The sequence below is a fragment of the Pristis pectinata genome, chromosome 14 (assembly GCF_009764475.1).
Source record: "Pristis pectinata isolate sPriPec2 chromosome 14, sPriPec2.1.pri, whole genome shotgun sequence".
In the NCBI taxonomy this organism is placed as follows: Eukaryota; Metazoa; Chordata; class Chondrichthyes; order Rhinopristiformes; family Pristidae; genus Pristis; species Pristis pectinata.
Window position 1 is genome coordinate 51,741,000 of NC_067418.1, and position 15,643 is coordinate 51,756,642.

Genomic DNA, 15,643 nt, shown 5'->3' on the forward strand with positions numbered 1-15,643 from the left:
TGTTTCCTTCTACAGGTCAGCAACAAAGTGAACTCCACCGGATTACTTCCAACTTCCATACATGGATTTCTATGGCAAACACAGTTATTGTTTCTCATCCATCGATAGAGAAAACAAGCAGGCTGGTGTCTCTCTCCCTTCTCTCTCTCTCTTCTTCTTCTTCTTCTTCTTCAACAACGTCATTACGTCCTTTATCTTCTATTGACGTAAGCACGCCCCACACACACATACACACATACTCTCTATCTTAAAGGGACTTTCACTGAGTCCGTAACATACACGTTCTGATCCCACATACACGTAGCTCCGTTTTCCGTGTACACCAACACCCGAATCCCAGAGAGCTCCTCTCACACAGCTCATTCCATGTACCACCCCCCGCCGTCATACACACATCCCTTTATACTTAGACTGGGATCCTGGACAGCTTCCCCAAACACAGCCGAAGCAACAGGCACCACCATTACCTTACATATACTCCCAATCAGAGCCACCGACACACTTAGCCAGGTCCCACTCAACTTTCCCGATAGAGATCAGTACACCACAATGCCATTTTTCTCCACTTATTTGCATACATCCCAATGCACTCAAAGTGGGATCCGAAACACCTTCCTCTCACACAGGCCAGCGAAAAGGCATCCCTCCTGATTCTACATGCACTCCCGTATATTCCTCCTGTACACCTACACCCAGGATCCAGGGTATAATATATAGCGACTCCACCCTCCCATTCCTATATACATGTCCAGATATCTAGGCGGGTGCTATGGTCTCTCTCCCCTCACACAGGCCAGGATACCACGAACCAGAGCACCTTCTCCACCTTCACTCCACAAACACTCCCACATGTCCAAAATTCACCACCATATCCAGCGTTGCCAAACTTTAACATCGTCCAACCCCAGCCAACACCTCGACAAACCCTCGCTGACACCCAAAATGCCCTAAACATCACCCTGCAAACCCTAGCCAACAAGTTCTGGTCGCCTCACTGCAGGAAGAATGTGGAAGCCACAGAGAGTGTGCAGAGGATATTTCGGAGGATGTTGCCTGGATTGAGGAGCATGCCTTCTGAAAACAGATGAGTGAACTCGGCCTTTTCACCTTGGAGGGACGGAGGATGAAGTGTGACCTGATAGATGTGTATAAGATGATGAGAGGCATTGATCGTTTAGATAGTCAGAGGCTTTTTCCCAGGGCTGAAGTGGTGGCCACAAGAGGACTCAGGTTTAATGTGCTGGGGTGTAGGAATGGAGGAGATGGCAGGGGTAAGTGTTTTACTCAGAGAGTGGTGAGTGCGTGGAATGGGCTTCCGCGAACGGTGGTGGAGGCGGATACGACTGGGTCTTTTCAGAGGTTTTTTTAATAGGTACATGGAGCTTAGGACAATAGAGGGCTAAGGGTAAGCCTAGTAATTTCTAAGGTAGGGACATTTTCGGCACAGCTTTGTGGGCCGAAGGGTCTGAATCTTGCTGTGGGCTTTCTATGTTTCTATGTTTCTAACACCCGAACAAGCCAAAATCCTTTACAAACCCAATAAATCCTCCCCACCTCAAATACACGACAGCAAAATCTGGGAACCACATCCCACCCTATTAAGATATGGAATAAAGACTAAGGCAGAGTTCTCAATAAAGGCGAATGGAGCGGGACCGGCATAATGAAGACGTGAGCCAGAACAAAGCGGCAGGGTCCAGTGAGACTGAATCTCCAGTAACGAGATCAATGAAGAAAGATTATTCTCCCACTGCCCCCTTACAAACAAACAAACGTGGATGAACATGTGGATGTGTGGGATGGTAAGTTCTCAGACGATGCAAAGATTTGTGGAGTTGTGGATTGTGTTGAAGATTGACAAAGGATACAATGGGAAAAAGGTGAGTTGTTGATATGGGCAGAGAATTGGCAGATGGAGTTTCATCCGGCGAAATGATCGGTGTTGCACTTTGGGAGATCAAATATAAATTGACTGTAACCTGTTAATACCAAAACCCTTCACGGTGTTGATGGACAGAGGGAACTTGTGGAACAAACCCATAGCTCTATGAAAGTGGCTGTAGAGATTGACAGGTCGGTGAAGAAGGTGTATGGCATGTTTGCCTCTATTAGTCAAGGCATTGAGTTCAAGAGTCGGGAAGTTATGTCCCCGCTGTATGAAACTCTGGTTGGGCCGTACCTGGAATATTGCATGAATTCTGGTTGCACCATTACAGGAAGGATGTGGAGTTCCTGAAGAGGGTGCCGAAGCTCCAGGATGCTGCTTGGATTGGATAGTTGTGTTGTTGGGAAAAGTTGGAAAAATGTGGTTTGTTTTATCGGGAGCGTCGTAGGTTGAAGGGAGAACTGATAGCAATTTATAAGATTACGAGAAGCACAAATTGAGTAGGAAACCGGTTTCTATTTCCAAGGGAGGAAGCGTCGAATACCAGAGCACAAGCCTTAAGGTTGAGAGGCGGTGAGAGCAAAGACGATGTGTGCGTCAGGCTTTTTTACCCAGAGAGTGTTGGGTGCTTGGACTGTCAGGTGTGGCGGTGGAGGGAAATACGATTGGGGCACATTGATTTACAGGCAATGGAGGGTTATGGACATTGTGTCGGCAGAGATGATTAATATAGTTAAGAATTGGAAAAAACTTGTTTCATTTGTACGGCACAACATCGTGGGCCGAAAGGCCTGTTCCTGTGATGTAGTTTGTTTTCTAACCCAGGTTTCTTGATCTGTGGCGTAAAACCTAAACTAGCGTGACGTCATTCTGCTGCGCAGAACCGACCCCAGATCATTCAAACTCAGCGTCGCGTCTATTGTCAGATGCACAAGTACACGAACGCACAGGTGCAACGATAAACGTACTTACAGCGGCATCACAGGCACATCGCGTTCTATAAGCAGCATTCTCAAGTAAACAAATTAAAATGAATTGTACACAATTTGCTCAAGGAAAAGAAGCTCAATTACAACAAAACAAAGTCACAGAGTTCCTTCCAGTTCACAATTCCCGGCCCGATTCTGCCTGCTTCCCCCCCAGTGTGTTTGGAGTGGGAGAGACGGAGTTGGTTCAGGCAGCGAAGCGGCGCGGATTTCTCAGCTCCTCTCCGCGCTGAGCGCATCTCACAATGAGAGTGAGTGGAGATTTCACCAGCTCCCTCAGCTGCTCCCTGAACTTAGTATGGGTCACCGCGTAAAGAGCTGTGTTCTTGCAGCAGCCCAGTTCCTTCATGGTGTTTGGTGGATACAAAGCCGGAGAAATGTCATACAATCGGAACCACACAGAAGTCACCATAAACAGTGCCCACATCAGGATGAAATTCCCCGACACAACCAACAGCAAAATGAGGGATTTCCTGCGGCTCTCCATCTCCGGGTCTCTGGGACTCTCCCCACTGCTGTGACCCCCGAGTCTCTTGCGGGCTCTGCTCGCCACTAAAACGTGTCTGATGGTCAAAGCCTTGAACAGGAGAATTAGGACAAATGGGATCGCAGGGGTGAGGAGGTAATTGAGGAACTCGACTGACCCGAAACCACTGAGAACAGAACACCGCCTCTAACCAAGCACAACCAAGGTAAATTAGCAAACATGTATTCTCCTGAGAGCATGAAATACCAGAAAATGTTCTTTAAACAGCTCAGCCCGGCCACCGTGCCAGAACCACAGACGCCGTTCTCTCGGTGCAATATTTCACTTTCAGCTTCTGACAACGAATGGCCACAAACCGATCAAGAGTGAAAGCGACGGTGAACCAGACAGAACAGTCGGTCGCTGCGTAAAGCAGTACGGCGTGGATATTACACACGGGAATATACCTTAGGAAACTAAACGTCTCCAAATAAACAATCGGAATCTGTCTCAGTATCAGGTCGAAGACTGATTGCCCTGGTTGCCATGGACACCAGGTAGAGAGTGACGCCTTTGGAGAGACCGTACTTTCCCCGCGACAAGACCACAATCGTCAGCACGTTCACTGTGAAGAGGTAAATAAACACAAACATGACAGCGGGCTTGGAGCAATGTTAGCAGATTCACAGAGAGGGAAGTCAAATGTAGAAACCTTTTCTCGGATTCAGAGTTGGAGGTGGTTGTACATGACACAGGGGTGTCTTCTGGAGACGGGGAGAATAGATCAGTGAAATCAGCCAGTAACTCGAAAATAACGATATCACCTCAACCAACAGACAGGTGAGAAGCTATGGTTCCGTGATCCGGGAATGATGCCCGACGAGTGAGCAATTCATTACGCGTTCCACTTAATAAAGATCAAAGTCCTCAGTGTCTGAGCTTCGGCTGAGGGAGAGGTGATCTATTGACCTGGTCGGTATGCGAATTCAGCTGAGGCTTCTGACCCTGGTCATTGCTCAGTGCTCTGTGAGGGCGTCGCTGATCATTTTGTGGTGACCCGAGGTCAGTGTGGGTGGGAGACACAGCCACTCTTTCTGCTTTTTATGCAGATACTTTATGTTCGTTGTGGGTGAATCAGCCCAGGGTTCTGGAAGCCAACACAAATGTGTCGGGGCCGCCACCTGCTGCTGATTGTGAACATGACGCAGCCACAATGGAGATTGTGGTGAAATTTGCACAGGTCGCCAGTGGACCAGTCTGATTCAGCCACACGTAGTGCCTGGCAGGGGAATGGAGGCGGTGGGAAACTACCAGAGGTTCCAGAATGAAATTACACCATAATCAATGCAACAATATCAGTTTGCTTGTTGCCGCAGAGAGTTCTGACAGCTGGGATCACCATACACGGCAGCAGCAAGGACAGCGTGAATTACAGAAACGGCAGTGCAGATAGCAATGGTTTATCGACAAATAAATGTAGCTGGGGACGTGTCAGCAATATGAGAAGATATCATAGAGATACGAACGATAAATAAAACGGAGTTAAATGCCATTCAAAGCGTTGATCCTCGCACACGGAACAAGTCTATGTATGGCATGTCCCTCAACCGGAGCTCAGTTAGTGAGGACGGTCCGCTTTGTTAACCGGAACAGGTAATGAGCAGTCCACCCACCAGAACTCTTTACCTGTCTCCGTGACCACTGCTTCTCACCTGTCTCTTGGTCCTCTCGTTGTACAGGGACTTACCTGGAACAGCAACAAAAGCGAGTATGGGATAATAGACGGGCTGGATCGTCAGGAGTAAATAGTAGATCCAATCTTCTACTGTTATCCAAGGATCATCCGATAAAACTAAGTCATCAAATAGGAATACACCCCGCCCCATCGCTGTAACATTCCACTCTCCTGTTTCCCGGTCGCAACCCATTCCTGTACACCTCTCTCACTGTTCCCAGATTCCAATCGGTGACCAGAACTTCACACTCTACTGTTTACAAATTCCATCCGTTCATGTAACAACCCACATTAATGTTCGCAGCTCCTGAAATATCTTCTTCCGTTCTATAGCTGCTGCTCTCTGTCAGTGACGGAGGGGCTGCTCCCACTGACACTGTGAGACTTCATCGAACGGTACAGATTTTAAAAGCAGTGGGGAAACACCTGGTGACACAACCGGGCTCCGTGCAGATTGAGGTTAATTACACTCACAGAACAAACATCGACGGATACGGACGGCAGAAGCAACACGTGAAATGAACGAGGTAAAAAGGTGATGGTGTCCACAATATATATTCACGGACCTCGACATTCTCCCTATCCCCCCCCCCCCATCGGCAGTAAGATACAAAAGCCTGAAATCACGAAACACCAGGCTCAAGGACAGCTTATATCCCGCTGTCATAAGACTACATAACGTTTCCCACGTGTGATTGGATGGATTTTCCACCTCACAGTCTTGCTCGTTATGACCTTCCAACTCTCTGTCTGCCTGCAGTTCACTTTTTCTTTAAATCTAACACTTTATTCTACATTCGGTTATGGTTTCATCTTGTACCACCTCAAAGTACCATTGTAATGAATTGATCTGTATGAACGGTGTGCAAGACAAATTTTTCACTGTACCTCCATACATGTGACAATAATAAACCAAATTAGTGCTGCTCAGTGAGATAGACCAATAAGACCAGTGAGCTGTCTGAAGCGCAAATGGGCATCGGACGTGTGAACCATATGTCGGTGGACTGAGCGCAGTTCCCTCAAAGTGAAAGATCCAGATGAATCCTTACTTTGAAGGAGAGGGCGTAGATAGAAACCCGGGAACCTTGAGTCATATGATCTGATATCAATGAAAATAACTGGCATGGATGATTCAGACTGTTCACAAACACTTCGGAAATTATGCGGGGTCAGATTGCTTCATTTATGACATGGATTTGGGGCCACATTTATGGGGCCTCGATGACGCTGAAGACAGTGTTGGCAAGGTAAATGTTCTAGAGCATGTGGATATCAAGAGAGAGGATGTGTTGCAGCTGTTAGAAAATTAGGGACAGATAAGACCCCGGAGCCTGAATGAATGTTCCCCAGGCTGCTACGAGAGGTAAGGGAGGAGATTGCTGAACCGTTGGCTAAGAACCTTGAGTCCTCGTTGTCCACGGGAATGGTACCGGAGGGATGGAGGGTGGCAAATGTTGTCCCCTTATACAAACAAGGTAGTAGGGACAGGTCAGGGATTTTATAGATCAGTGAGCCTTACGTCTAAGATGGGTAAACTGTTGGAAAGTATTCTTAGAGATCGAATCTATGAGCACTTTGAGAATCATGGTCTCATCTGGGCCAGGCAGCGTGGCTTTGTGAAGGGCAGATCATGTCTCACATGTCTGACCGTGCTCTTTGAGCAGGTGAGAAGGCGGATTGATGAGGATAGTGCAGTAGATGTGGTTTTAATGGATTTACAATGGCATTTGACAAGATTACACATCGTCGGCTTTCTCAGAAGGTCAGAGTGAGGAAGTAAAGGATTAATAAACTATAACTGCATTCATAGCTTAAGACGCACGAGAATTATAGCTACTCAAAATACTGATATAAATAGTGGCTTTCAGGTCAGAACAGCCATACCACTGTTTTCCTGGGCTGTGTACTGTGCGATAATTGCTGTGTCTGGAACTTAATTAGATTCCCATCATATTTAACTATAGGGATGATAGTCAACCTTAACGGTAAATGGGAAGGCTGTCTCAAACAATGAAGCTGATACCTGCCTTTGTGTCTCCTGATTGCAAAACGATTAGCTGAACCTGGGGTTCGTTTTCTTTGTCCGTTTTCTGCTCAACCCAGAAAAGCCCTTTGTCCGTTTTCTGCTCAACCTAGAACTGTAGCGCCTGGCCAATTAAAGTGTGCGTGACAATGTTTGTATAAATAACTATTTACTCCTTTGGACTTCGGAGAAATCCGCTGCAGGCTCCACGATAGTGCAAGGAGATTTCTCAATCGCGATATATTGTTAAATGCACGCGTTTGAAGTAAATTGTGGCACTGTGTGGTCTTCCAACAGACAGAAGGAGAACTTCAAAATCAGGCTAACAATTTGGTGAGCCAGCCAGGAATCCAAGACGAGGTTTCGGAAGCGGCGTGAGCGGTCAACAGGGACAATGAATACCTGAGACGGATAGTCCCACAAGCTAAACTTCACCTTGATCCCTCTCGGGAAGCCGGCCTCCTGACCGATCCCTTTGCTTATCGAAAATCCTGACGGTCTCCTCACAGCCACAGGTAAGGAGGAGTTCGAGTCCCCTGTCTTGGATTTTGGGTTAATTTAAGGTTGATTTAATGTTTGGGGTTCGAGTCCCCGGTTGATTTAAGGTTTGGGGTTCGAGTCCCCGGTTGATTTAAGGTTTGGGGTTCGAGTCCCCGGTTTATTTAAGGTTTGGGGTTCGAGACCCCGGTTGATTTAAGGTTTGGGGTTCGAGACCCCGGTTGATTTAAGGTTTGGGGTTCGAGTCCCCGGTTGATTAAGGTTTGGGGTTCGAATCCCCGGTTGATTTAAGGTTTAGGGTTCGAGTCCCCAGTCAGAGTTAGTTTCAGTTCGCGAATTTTGAAGTTTAGAGATATGAGTGTTGAGATCCGTTCTCCAGTAAAATCACCCTGCCTTAGCGCTGTTCTTAAGAGGGGAAATCCCCCATGGGAAGGTCAGGAACCTGAAGTGGGTGAAGGAAAAAGACCGATCGCTCTTATAGATAATCACAGCGATCTGTACCCTACGGTTTAATAAACAAGGAGAAAAAAGTAAGAAAGAAAAAAATGGGACAAACTCTCGATAAGTCTGCGTCCAATACCCCACTATCTAAATTATGTAAAGACGACCAGAAGAAATAAATATAACTTCCGCAAATTATCGGCATGCCTCAATAAAAAAAAGGAAATGAAACATGATCATTAGGGGGAACCTGGGATTTGGATAAGTGCCAAAAGGTAGAAAAAACGATTTGGGAACGCAATACTAGAGAAAAAATGGAAATATTAATGTCCACTTGGAGGAAAACGGCCGAAGACCTAATAAGTAGATCTAACCAGAAAAGTTGGGAACATAATGCACTAAGAAGAGGGATTTAATGTGTGTGATGAGAAAGGCAATCACAAGAGTTGGGAAGTTCTGAAGTCTCAGTGGGGAGACCACGATGCGGAGAGAAGCAGAAGGGAGAGGGAAGGGATAGATCAGAGGAATAAATAAAAAACGTAGAAATAGTGATAAAAAGAATAATAGCAAGGAGAAAGTGGAGGTACCTTCCGACATGTCTGGTGTGCCCCTGTTGTTCCAAAATAACGATACGTATGAGAGTGAGGTGGATTGGAGGGTTCGACTCACAGCCCTCATCTACCACCAATTCCACTGCCGGCCCTATACAATGTGGCTAGTCCGAAAACCATTAGTGACAGCCAAGCCCCGTCACGAGAATAGTCCCTTGACACTGTAAAACCCGAATCAGAAATCAGCTTCGACAGAAAGAGAGGGTGCCTCCGATTGGTTCGAAAGTCACAGACATACGGTGGAACCTTTTGGTAGGGGACAAATCTACCGTCGGTTGGACAACGATTACGACTCCGATTCTACTACGTATAATGACGAGCTTAGAGGTCCCGACCCATCACCCTTGCCGAATAAGGGACAGGGAATTAAGGCGAAAAGAAAGCTCCTCAATAGGAGTGACCCTAATCCCGATCCAGCCAGAGCGCCCGCTAATCCCACGATCCAAATGTACACCCCTTGGAAGCCTCAGGAAATGTGTTTATTCATGAGTCAGGCGCCCAACCGTAAAACAAACCAGGAAGATTTTATAGATTATGTATTTGGGACAATCCAGTTGTACCAGTCAACACCCCCATTTTATACAAACACCCGGACGGGCAGAATGGCGCCTGGTACAAGACCTGCGTAAGGTCAACGATATAGTGGAGCCACTGCCTCCCGTGTTCCCGAACCCGGCCACCATTCTCAGCAACATGCCTGCCAACTCTTGTATTTTTACACTTATAGATCTCCAGCATGCATTTTTGCAACTTCCCTATCTCCCCAATCGCAGTACCTGTTTGCTTTCATCTTCCAAGGTCAGCAATACACCTGGACGCGTCTCCCGCAAGGTTTTATACACACCCCGACTATTTTCTCCCACGTTTTGCAGGAACAACTCCAACAGTTACAACTTTCTGATAAATCCACCGTTGCCCAGTATGTTGATGAACTTTTATTGGCAAACCCGTCGTAGACCGCCAACATCGCGGACACCAACAGGTTACTTAACGCACTTGGGATACGTGATACCTCCAGAGAAAGTAAAACGAACCCAGCGCCAGGTAACATTTCCGGACATCCTTTTAAATGCTACTGAGCGGTAGCTGACTCCTGAACGTATTTCACCCATCATTGCTACCCCAACGCCCGCTACCCCGACGGTTATGCACGCCTTCTTAGGTTTAGTAAATTTCTGCAGGCAGTAGCTACCTAACGTGGCCCTCCTTACTTAGCACATCACACCCCTGGCGTCAAGCCAGTCCGTGGGACCTTTTGAAATTACAGAGGAACAAAAGGACTACTCCAGTTGGTCAAATTTGTATACCTGATTCCTTGTTACCAATGCTTATTGACTGCCTGCATTTTGACATCCTCCTCGGCAAGGAGGGCATGAGTAACATTTTACTCCGCTATTGGTGGCGCTCCAGATTAGAGGAAGTATCACAAGGCAAAATACGATCGTGTTTGATCTTCCAACAAACCAGTACCGCGAGAGGGGTGAGGTGCACGCAGGCAGAACCCCCTTTACCAGGGGGACCTTTTGAATGTTTACAACTCGATTTTATTGAATTACCGCATGTACATTGCTATAACCGATGCCTTTTTGTTGTTGATGTATTTAGTAGATGGATTGAAGCTTTTCCTACCACGAAGGTGGTAACATTATTGCTTACAGAGATCATACCAAGGTTTGGGGTACCCCGACAGATTAGTTCAGACAATGTTCCTCATTTCAAAGGGAAAATAAATAACGAGTTGTGCGAAGCACTGCATATCAAACAACAGTTCCATTGCACCTTCCACCCTCAGGAAGCGGGTGTAGTGGAACGAGCCAACGGCACCCTGAAGAATACATTGAATAAATTAGTATCAATGACAGGTTAAATACGCTGAAGGTCCTCCCATTAGCTTTGTAACACATGAGAATTACTCCCCACTCGGCCACCGGGGTGTCGGCTGCCGAATTCGTCTATGTCCGCCCGGGAAGAACCTCATGGGATTCTGACACCCAGCCCCCTCCCCAGGTTGACCTTAATATCATGGTCAATTAACTACAAAAACATTTCAGGCAACTTACGACCTCGTTAAAGTCCCTTCATTCACGGGTGAAGAGTGCATTTACGCAGCAGGAGGGAAAGGATGCAGAGTGGCTTAATCTGGAAATTGGAGAGTTAGTGCTGATACGGGACTGGGACCTCGGTGGAAAGGACCCTTCCAGATACTATTTCATACGCCTACAGCAGTGAGAGTACAGGGATAGGAACGTTGGATTCATCTGAGTGACTGTAAACGATGGCCACCAGAGGGAAAATGACGCTTCTTAAATTTGGACTCTTCATCATTACCGGTACTGTTGTTTGGGCATTAGAGGACAATTTATTTTACAAAGCCCATAAAAAACTGCATGGCAATCGCACCGTTTGCTACCCCTTGGCAGAATCAATAAAAGGTCTTTTTGTAGCAACACCAAGCTGGAGCTCAAGGGCTCTCTAAAGATATGAATACGCGAAAACAAAGTGCATCGGGCAGACGGGATCTTACGAGAGGGTGCTGCCAGGTAATTGTTTGCAAGGAACCACAGCAGACCTAAGCAACACAACTAGCCACCAGTCCTTTTCCCACTGCTTCAACGGTAAGGGATGGGGTTGTGGGCTAATGATAGTACAGCACCACTTGTAGAGAGAGAAATTGTGCATTAGGGGCAGGATGGTTTAGGTGTGAGTGTGCCAACACTAAGTGTTTTGAACTACTTGCAGGGGAGCGATGGGTTTGTGGGGAAGAGAACGATACCGATGTGAAAGTATCAAATGTTTCTTTGGAATGGCTAGAATTCATGGGAGGAGAGTTGCTGGAATCAGTTGGTATTCTCAGATGCCTAGTCCGCAGCAAACGGCCAATATAACCTGTACCGGGCCAAGAAAGGGTATGTGCTCCTTTTCAATAGTACTTATACCACCACCCTGCCAGCCTGGTTCGCAATAGGAGCGATTGCGACATTCACGGTCAAATGCCTCCAGAAAGATCGTATCCGACGAAGATTGTAGCACGGTCAGTAAGTAAGGAATTCTGCGAAGAATGGAGGGATCCTGTGGTAGTGGGATAATCGTTCGGCTATGCATTCCTGAGTGATCTCTCTCAAGGGGGTTCGGCAGGGACCGTGGCCGCAAACAATCGGAACTACCTCGTCTGCGGAAACAGCACCATCAAGGTCCTATAGGCAGTGAACCAGGAAATGGCGGATCTTCGACTTTATGCCCAACAGACCCTGTACGCTGTGGACTACCTGTTAGCTCAGAAAGGGGGAGTATGTGCCACAATAGGGGATAAATGTGTCACCAATGTTAGGGATGAGGCCTACAATATTTCCCATGCTATTATGGATATTCAGAAGCAAGTAGATAACTTTGGGAAGGAGGGAAGGTTTGGTTGGTGTGGCTGATGGGAGGGTCAGTGGCATCATAGCTGCTGCATGGAGCTGTAGGGATGAGAGTTATTATGATAATATGCTGTGTGGCGCTGACCTGCTTGAATACTTCTTGCAAGGTTATATATAAAATTTCGACCCCGTTCTGAGCACCCCTCCAGGTTATCATGATATGATAAAAGGGGGGGGGGATGAGGAGGTGTAGGATTAATAAACTATAACTGTATTTATATATTAAGACGGATGAGAATTACGGCTGCTCGAAATACTGATTTAAAAAGTGTTCTTCAGGCCAGAACAGCCACACCACTGCTCTCCTGGGATGGGTGATGTGTGATAACTGCTGTGTCTGGAACTTAATTAGATTCCCATTATGTTTGCCTATGGAGATGATAGTCAATCGTAACGGAAAATGGGAAGGTTGTCTCAAACAGTGAAGGTGCTACCTGCCTTTGTGTCTCCCGATTGCAAAACGGTTAGCTGAGGTGTGAGGCTGCTCTTTGTCCATCTGCGGTAGCCCTTTGTCCGTTTCCTGTTCAACCAAGAACTCCGGAGCCTGACTCATTAAAGTATGTGTGACAATGTTTGCATAAATTACTGTCTTCCCCTTCTGTACCACGGAGAACTCCGCTGCGGACTCTTTTGAGAGTAATAAAGTTTCTCCCTAGCGATATATTGCGAAATAAACGAGTTTGAATTAACTTGTGGCACTGTGTGATTTGCGACAGACGGAAGTGGGCCTTGAAAATCGGGTTAACAATGAAAATGCAATTCATTGTCAGCAGGTCACATGTAACTGCATAGTTTGAAAGACGGGATGCATTCATTCATTGCGCAAACGTGTATGTGAACATAATCACATCTCATGATATGAAGTCAATTCTGTCCACAAACATATGATGCATTTTATCCAGGCTTGAATAAGACAAGCTCGCATTTATTCTTTGGATCAAAATATAAATTGTTGGCGGGTAATTATGCAGAGCCAGAATGACCAGGACTATGACCTCAAGACCCCGCAGATGAGCATTTCAATCCAAGCGCTTCGCTCTCCTCTCATTCAGTACGCCGATTTAAAGCAGCAAATTTGAACACAGAGGTTGGCAGACATTGCCATCAGTTGAAATGTTAACCTCAGAGTGATGAAGCCAAAGTAATTCAACAGATTATTTGGCAAAGTGATTGCACCAGGAGAAAACCCATACGGTCACGGGCAAAATCCACACAGACGGCACCGGCGGTCAGGATTGAACCCAATTCGCAGGCGCTGTGAGGCAGCAGCTTCACCAGCTGCGCCACGGTGCCGAGATTTCATTACATACAGTTCCCCTCTCAACAAACAGTGATTTCAATATCTTCAGGTGTCCTGGCAACAAGTAGACATCTCATAAATTCCCTTCAAGCTGCACAAGAAAACATTTCATTATAACGCAGACAAAAAAATCATCTCTCAACGTCGAAGTCGAGTTCATTGCCATTTACACAAATTCATGCACACACATGTGCAATGAAATACATAAATTGAACATGCACCCAATTTTACAAAAATAATAAACAATTATAACAAAAAAGCACGAAGTCCATATTACTGCAAAGTGATCAAAGTGTTGCAGGAATTACGTTTGTGCTCGTTGGTTCAAGAGTCGAATGGGTGAAAGGAAGCAACTGTTCCTCTACTTGGTAGTGTGGGACTTCAGGCGTCTGTACTTCCAGCTCGATGGTAGCTGCGAGAAGATGACATGGCCCGAATGGTGGGGGAGTTTGATGATGGATGTTGCGTTCGTGAGGCAGCGCCTCTGCCAGATAATGCTGCTGGTAGAGAATGATGTGCCTGTACTGTATTGGGTTCAGACCACTTCTCTCTGAAACTTCCCGCGTTCCTGCCCATTCGAACCTACGTGCCAGACCATGATGCAAGCTGTCAGGGCACTTCCCTGTAATCGTCGGAGGTCCAAGCCTTATCCCTTCATCACCTTCCTCACAAACAACCGGGGATCGAAACAGCCATTCCAGGTCAGACAAAGGTTAACGTGCATACCCTCCAACCTCCTCTACTGCACTCGATGCTACCGAAGTGGCCTCGCCTACATTTGCAACACCACGCTTAGATTAGTCGTCCGTTCAGCCAAGCACCCGCTCTCTATCGTCAACGGCCATCATGAGCTTCCTGATGCATGCAAATCAACTCTCATTCCCTACCCACACTGACCTAACTGTCGCCGCCCCACCCCGGCCTTCACCACTGCCAAACCCAATATTGACCAATAACGTATTCCCCCTGTGTGCTCTAAGGTTCAATGTCATGAACGATGAATTCTCCAGTTTCAGGTAACCCGCACTACCTGCATCCATCTCTTGGTCGTCCGAAATCCTCTGATACCCCCTTCATTGCAGGCCTTTTGTTGTATTTACTTATCTGATCCAAGCCTCTGACTCTACCGCCACTCATCCCTCTCCCTACTTGGCTCATTCTGCCCACCATCCACATAATCACCTGGTTACACCTTTCTCCTTCACTTCCTGTCTCATCCCTCCCGTTCACCATTTTGTTCCTGCTACTTCTCCCCACTACAAATTCAGTCCTGATGCAGGGTCTCGACTCGAATCTTCAACAGTCCCTTTGCCCCTAAAGATTCTGCCCGACCCCCTGAGTTCTTCCCGCTCTTTATTTGTTGCACTAAAATAGCAGTAAAGTGGGAGATTAATGACGTACTAGGGACGATTAAATTTGAAATCAAGGAGATGCAAAGGTGTCAGCATTCAAAGAAGGATAATCTCTCACTCGGTCATGAGTAAAATGAACGGTGCCTTTCTTACCAGCTTTCACTGCAGTGCAGTGCAGAAACATCCACGCAGTTCACAGATCCACACCTGAAAGCAACTCACTGTGGAAGGCAGGAGACACAAGGCACTGCAGATAATGGAATCTGGAACATACAACAAGCACACTGTGAGATGAACTCAGCGGTTCAGGCATGCTTTTGTGGAAGGCAAGTAATGGCTGACCTTTCGGGTTAACACCCTGAATCTGGACTGACAGGGCAGAGGGAGGAGATTCAGTATACTGGAGAGGAGTAAGTGGTGAGCCAGGAGCCGGCAGGTGATCGGAAGACTTGGTCGGCGTGAGCGATAATGGAGAGACGTTGACAGGTGGGGAGACTGACAAATGGACTTGGGAGAAGGGGGATGAGTGGGTTGAGAGGTTTAAACAGACATGGAAAGGCAATAAAATGGAGAAGGAGTCCTGTGGAAGAGAAACTTGGCAGAGCAAGCCGCTGATTTACTGTTGGTCACCAGAGCGTCAGTAGATGAGAAGCAACCTTGACAGAGGCTTTGACAGTGCAGGACGAGCACAGCTGAAGTGTGTGGCCGTGATCGTATAGTGGTTAGTACTCTGTGTTGTGGCCGCAGCAACCTCGGTTCGAATCCGAGTCACGGCAGACAGTAGTTTACACATTTGATATTCAGCAGCTCCTGCAAATTCAACGCTTTATTGTTGCTGAATTCCCGGCCGCTGCTTCTCCCCGGGGAGTGAGTTTCCGCTGTCACCACCAGATTTGCCCTGGACACACGCCGACTCACAACATT

At 46.9% G+C, this 15,643-nt stretch overlaps 1 non-coding gene across 1 annotated transcript; it reads left to right on the forward strand.

Annotated features, from left to right (window-relative positions):
• The first annotated feature begins 15,423 nt into the window (after positions 1–15,423).
• trnah-gug (transfer RNA histidin (anticodon GUG)) lies at positions 15,424–15,495 on the forward strand. Its single transcript has one exon. It is a non-coding gene; the product is annotated as a tRNA-His (tRNA).
• The last annotated feature ends 148 nt before the right edge of the window (positions 15,496–15,643 follow it).